The sequence below is a fragment of the Anas platyrhynchos genome, chromosome 25, assembly GCF_047663525.1.
Source record: "Anas platyrhynchos isolate ZD024472 breed Pekin duck chromosome 25, IASCAAS_PekinDuck_T2T, whole genome shotgun sequence".
Taxonomy (NCBI): Eukaryota; Metazoa; Chordata; class Aves; order Anseriformes; family Anatidae; genus Anas; species Anas platyrhynchos.
The window spans coordinates 1,120,780-1,127,936 of NC_092611.1; the positions used below are offsets into that span (position 1 = coordinate 1,120,780).

The window sequence follows — 7,157 nt, forward strand, 5'->3', positions numbered from 1 at the left end:
TTTAGATTTTCTTATATGCTTTCAAAGCTATCCAGGAGCCTGGTAAAGGCTCTTAATTGCAGAACTTCCCAATTTCTACTCCACTAGCACTTCTTTAACTAGGTCTTTTCCTCCAAAATACGATCCTGTCACTGAAGGAAATAATACTGAGGAAATGAAATATGGAAGTTAAATATTAACTTTTTTCCCTTTTTAGAGAAAAAAAAAAAATATATATATATATATATATACTTTTCAGATGGCTGCAAGTCTGAGCAGTCCTTTCATCTCCCACTCTCAATGCAAAAGATGCATTTCTAGAAATGGCACGCAAGTTTTATGGTTAATAAAATAGTTTATTGCGCCATTATTGTTAAGAAGTTTTTCTTGCAATGGAAAAGCATTCAGGTACACACTAAAACAACACCAATCCCACAGAATATTGTGTTTGTTCAAGCATTCAAACTTGATTAAACTTCTCTTTCAAAGTACTGCTGCATCACAGTTCAGTGAGCCCAAATCTCTCCTAATGCTTGGACACTTCTGATAAAGGATTTGTGTCAGGAACGTGTTTTAAAGTGCTGTTCTGAAGTCGGAATAGTTCTAGACAGAGATATTCAACTTCCTGCTAGGGATAGGTGCTCAAATTAAGCATAAGAAGGTACTTGTATCTACCCTGAGTACCATAAAAAGCTATCAGATGACCCAATATAACTGACAGTTAAAATTCTACTTCTACATCACCTTCTTCCAGTGTATTGCCTCCCCAAATTCGAGCCCTTCAAGTGCACATACAAGCGCAAGTCACAAGCCTCAGAATATTCACTAACTGATTTTTGGAGATGCAAGTAACCCCAAAGGCTTTTTTTTTTTTTTTTTTTTTTTTTAAAAGAAGGGTGCAAGTTCCACCTGTTTCAGTTTTATTTTGTTTGTTTGTTTTCTTTTGTTTTTTCTTCCTCCCCTGAGGACAAACCATAAATTCTATCCTAAAGAAGCAAGAAAGGAAGCTGAAATAAGAATCTATGGAGATGACATCCTCAAAGATCATCAATTACCTGATATCTTTTAATCTTTGAGAATTGGCTCCATCAGATCTCAGCCTTTGGGAAATTATCGAACCTGATAGTGTTTACAACTCAGCATCAAGGTTAACAACTACAATCACACTGTTCTCTCAAAATAGCATTGCACCTTAGTGTCAAGTCAGGAGAGGAATGCCATGGAAAGATACAAATTAAAAGATGGAAAATTCAAACCAATACAGGTTTTCTTGTAATTAAGCAGCTGATCTTGTTATCAAGAAACTTTTTTGAGCTATGAACTCACAGTAGTCAGAAAGGATATTGGATATGAAAGAGAAAGTCAAGAGTAAACGACATATCTCTATATAAACTATACCATTGATTACAGTACAGGTTTGAAATATTAAAATCTAATGTCAGGATTATTTTTTTATTTTTTTATTTTTGGAAGATTGCTTAGAAAATATGAATACCGAGTTAACTAAACGCTCAGCCTTACAGCGAATATTTTAGTTACCCATTTTAATAAAATGTGACCAGGCTCTTAAACAAAAATAGAATAATAAAAAATAATAATAAAATGGACTGCATATTTACTATCTTACTGTATCCATGTAAAATGTTATTTAAAATTTTATTTAAAAGCCTTTCTGGAAAGTATATATTATACCATTACTGAAAATTATATTATCTTTACATACTTGCAGGTATTTATGGAATGTTCTTGTTTCTTTTGGACAGATAAAATATATATATATGTTTTTGCCTTTCAAAATATAGTTTTCAAATATATTGAACCCAAAAAAAGTCTGATGCACTGTCAGGCACCTCAATTTCTTATACGTCTCCCTAGTTTGGTATAAAGGAAACAGTCTGCTGATGAAAAGAAAGGCAGCTGTGATATTCTTTCTTATGTTTATTTTACCTGGCCATGGATATTCACCACCACTCTTCACCAACATTATTTAGTACTCATTCTCTACTGTTCTACTGTCTAAATATCTCTCTCCTCCTTAAAATATATTTATAAATGTAAAAATATATAGACACATACAGAGAAAACTATGAATCCAAATAAAGGCATGAGTAACTGTAAACATATTTTTATGAATTCCTGGAAGCTACATTTATTATATAAAACAAACAAACAAACAAACAAAAACACAAACACAGAATTAAAGTCAACTTTATTTTATTTACTATTGTCAAACAAAAACTTTCTAGGGCAAGACATTAAAAGAAGTGAGGCATATATAGAAACTTAATTACATTCTTTCAAAATCCATAGTCAAAACATCCTAGTTCAATGGACACATAGCACATTATGTGGTGTACAGAAGTTTTACTGCAGATAAAGACATTATGGCGACATCTGCCTGGCACTTTAACACCTCCTTATATTAAAAATTACATACACCTTATATTAAAAATTACATACACTTCCAATGCTAAGGATCAGCTGTTTCTCCACCTTATGTTTTCAGTCTATGCCTCTTGAAAAATGCAGAAATATTTCTTTAAGTGAAAGCCAAACAATATTTGGAAATAAATAAATAAATACATAAGTAAATGAAGTCTTTGCTATGATCACTTACAGTTCATACCTGGGGACAGAAAAGGACACTGTAAAGTCACATCCCAAAGGTAAATAAATCAAGGTAGCGATAGAGTTATAAATACCTCCACATAGGATATTTTACAATTTGTATTGAAAATAAGCATTACAGAATTTCTGAGTTTCTCTTAAATTATTTTTGTGTCACTTTCTTTCAGAAGTTCTGCATAGGTACCCTTGTTTTTCCCTTGAATATTTACCTAGCATAAGACTCAGAATATTTTAGCTTGAGACTCAGACCATTTTAGAAGATATTTTCGTGTAATAAAAGAATTGCAATTTGCATTCTTTAAGGACACCACCACCTTCCAGAAACACATTAAATGAAGCAGAATGAAATCGAAGTAGGGCAGTTTGGGAATTATTTTCAGCTGTGTTGCAGCTCTGAAGGGCTCTTTCAAGTTAGGCATTCAATTTAGGCAAAAATACCTGGCTTCTTGTAGAGTTTATAACCTAAAGACTATTGATTTGGCAGTATCAAAGTCGGTGAAGATTCCTGGAAGGAGCTGAGTGTCGGTGTACACTCAGGAGATGACCAATGACACAAGACATGGGATGACAACCGCACATTTATATTTGCCATCAAAATTTTTGAGAAAATAGTTAACTTGAGACTCCTAGCTATACTTGAGAGCAAATTGCAAGATATTTATGCGTACTATGTTACAGAAAATAATCCTATGACACATTTTTCCTTGTGGGGCTGTGAGTCTCACGAGATGAAGGTTGACCACCTTCTGTCCCCCTGAACTACTGTAATGGTACAGATCTGGTCGACACGTCACCATTTGCCTAGGGATGGATACCACTTTTTCTTTACTCATGTTTAGCTTGTACTAAATAGTAATATAAAAGTAGAAAATAACTTAGTTCACTGCCACAGAGATATCAAATGTATATCAAGTATTAATTATGCATTTAGTATGTTCAGAAATTGGTAACTCAGCTCTGAAAAATATATATAAGTGTATAACTTTGATAACTTTATATGCATACTTTACATATACATAGAAAGTCACAAACTAGGAGCAAACAAAAAATGAGATATCAGACAGAATCACTGGAGACAAAAATATATATATTAATTAGAATCAGAAAATATGCCTGTGTTCAGCTCTATTTCTCAATAAGGCTATAACGTTTGCATACGTGTGGTTCACTGGAGCTTGTTCTCACTGTAGGTGTGTTGGTAGGACTTTGCTTTCCTCTGAGATTCTACAACTAAAGTAGGTTATTTTTTCCCATTCTGTGTTAAACAGACACATAATTTACTTCAAACCACTGTTACCATTGCTCCCCGAAATGATGTGCATAGGCTGCTGATCTTTAAAACTTGTTAAAATACATGTATATACATATATATATACATGTATATCAGTTTACTAGTTTTGAAGAGACAGACTTCAAAACAAATCAGAGACACCAAATACTTGAGTTTAAAATCCTGTATAAAACCTTTAACGTGACCTGTAGAATTACCAATTCTGCTGCATGAAAGTCACAGATACTGTCTTAAAACAAGAGTGTGGACTCTTTCTGCTGGTGTCAGTTAGGACGAGGCTGGTTTTTAGAATAAAAGCAAGGACAAAACTAACAATCATCTTTAGAAGGGAATTTCTTGCACTGCCCCAAAAGGCCATTAGGACCTCTTTTGCTAAGCGAGGCCCCATTTCTGTAGTATCTCAGCAGACAGAGTCAGCTGCTCTTTATGGACTATTATTTACTTATTAATTAGATATTTCAAGTCAATTTACTTAGTCTGGGCATTAGCTGCTCAACAGAAAACAACCACAGAGCAGTTACTTTCCTGTGGATCACAGCCCCAATTAATAAGCCCGAGTGGCTGAATGGGGAGCAAGCTCAGGCCCTGTGTGGCAGTGGGGTTAAGCAGTCACAGCCCAGCTTCTGGCACGCTTCATTAGCCCCCGCTCATCAGCAGTCACGTGCTGACCACAGCTGAAGTGGTGGGATGTGTGATACCCTAACGCAGTGTGCCAGGTGCTATGAAAAATGATTTGCTCCTAGCGGCGCTATCTAGTTAAGGGTGTTCTCTCAGTTCTTTTGAAGTGGTTTGTGAAAAGGAGCCGAGAATCCCCCCTCCTGCTTCTTTCAAGAACTTTGTTTGGAAAAAAAAAGAATATTGCCCTGTTAGGAAAGCCTTAATTAGGTTTTATCCAATGAGTCAAGAGTAACATTTATGCAGAACAGCTTTTGTGTGGTGAATGTCTTGTTTGCACAACCTGTGACACTCAACAAACCCAAACAAAATGCCCCTTTGCTCATCTCGCTGACGAGCTCTTCACTTTGCACAGCTTGGCACAGAGGCCAAGATGCCCTCTTATATCCTAGTTGCAGCTACTGAATGGAAAACAAGGCAGCTCCTTCAATGCAGTGATGGAAACTTGGCAAGTGTTCTTCCTCTACCCTCACAACTCCGTGCCTCTGCCCAAGGCTTTCATCTCCTCTGGTATGGAGGCCGCCTCACTATCGAACACGTACTAGCTAAATTAGGGAAGATGGAATGATCCCTTATCATTAAGGCTGTGTGTGATGCAATTAAAATGGAGCATTTGCTCACAGCACAAGAGTTCAGCCCTGTTCTCATTCTGAAAAAAAAAAATAAAATAAAAAATAAAAATTGGGGTGTGCCTTAGGACTTTGATTTGTTAGAAATTACTGCCTTGAATAATTGTGGGATGATATTAAAGACTGAAATGACAGAGAAAGAGCAACTTAGAGGCACTTGCTTCTCTTACATAACTGCAAGAACAAAAAATACAGGTTGGAACACGGAAGACAGCAAGGCTGTGAAGCTGACCTAGAAGGGTACTTATATCATGAGCTTCCAGAGGTCAAAGCGCTGCTGTTATTTCCTCTTTCTACCCACATTGCATAGGGAAAGCTACTAAGCCAAATGACAAATTGATCCCAAGCACATCACCTTCAAGGGGTTACAAATGCCAAGCTGCTTTGTCCTGTTTCTCTTCTGAATCTGTTGGTGGCTATCACCAGGTTTCTTTGGAAAACAACCAAACCAACCAAAAGGGATACTTCTAAGCAGCAGCCAGTAGGGGCCGACACAGGATTAGGTTCGTGAAGATGGCTTTGTGAAGTCTCCCTGTTGCAGTTAAGGAGACTGAGTCACAAACAGAGCAGGAGAAAATGAGTGCAAGGAAACTGGAGTTGCTCAACATGCAAGGACTTCATATAGATCCAGTAAAATCGGTAAAATTCTGTAAAACTCCAAGGTCACTAGTCTAGACCTACTGCTTGCGTTGTTGCTGAGACAAGAAGCATGAAGCTACATGTCCTGGAATTTGGGATGATCATAAATCCTGCACCACAGAGCCAATTAAACATCTTGGGTGAAGATACTCCTCTCATTTCAGAGGCTGCAACCTAAGCTGGTGGAAGCAACCCCTCACTCCTCTTGTGGTAACACTTTGAAAACACGGATTTCACAAATCAGAACTTGCCCAAAGGGCCATTCATCTTCTCCAAAAGAAGCCCTAAGAAAAACATCAGAAAATAAACTCTATCTGTCCTTCCATAGAAATCTATTACTCCTCCTAGACTATATGAAAATGTAGGTTCTTAACTGGGGTTTTAAAAATGCATAGATATCTGAGCTGAATTTTTTTTTTTTTTTTTTTTTTTTTTTTTTTTTTTGCATTTCATAGAGGAACAGAAAGCTACCACCCTTTGAGATGTGTGCACGCCAACATTATCCACAGGCCGCAGACACTGACCTCTAGAAAATATTCTCCAAACCACATTCAGTACTCCACATCAGCTGCAGCTCTGAAAAGGGCAACATCGCAACCTCATACGCTCACTGCTCCTCTTCCCAGTGCTCACCTCCCTTTACAAGCACTGCACAGCGTGGCCATGTTTACAAGAGAATTGCCTGAATTTCAGAGGCACCCACATTACACTTCCAAAAATTATGGCATTTGGCTAAAAAAATTAAATATGGTTGTAAGAGGACAGTAGTAATTACATCTTTAATTATTCCTAAGAACACAAAACACTTAAGTCCTAAATTGTTTACAAATTTAACGGCTTACAAACCCATACTTCTCAGTAATTTTTTTTTTTTTTTAAATAGCATTTTCATTCATAGTAGTTCTACTAATAAATCTATAGTTTTTAAAAGAATATTTACAGAACTTTAATGAAAAAATAAGACTTAAGCACATAAAATTTAAGCAGAAAATAGCTTACAATTACACTGGCAGTAAAGTAACATGGCTTCCTGGCTACTGTACTCATTACCATAAAAAAGGGGATAAATACGAGCATAAAAGATTTATTTTTCTACCTGCCATTCTGCACAAGCATCGCATGGTATAGGAACCACTATATGTATCTACTAAAACAGGCGGCATCATATCTGTAAACATATTAAGAAAAGTACTTAGATAATATCATCAGCGATAGCTTTACAAAATCTGAACTTAAAATCTGAGTGTAAGTCAAGTCACATTAAAAATTCCAATGTCATTTACAGAATCATTCTAAAAACTGGCTCTTTAACTGTT

General features: G+C 36.2%; 1 pseudogene; it reads left to right on the plus strand.

Moving 5' to 3' along the window:
• LOC119716060 (serine/threonine-protein kinase RIO2-like) overlaps nt 1-7,157 on the plus strand; it is a 117,487-nt pseudogene that overhangs the window by 41,612 nt on the left and 68,718 nt on the right.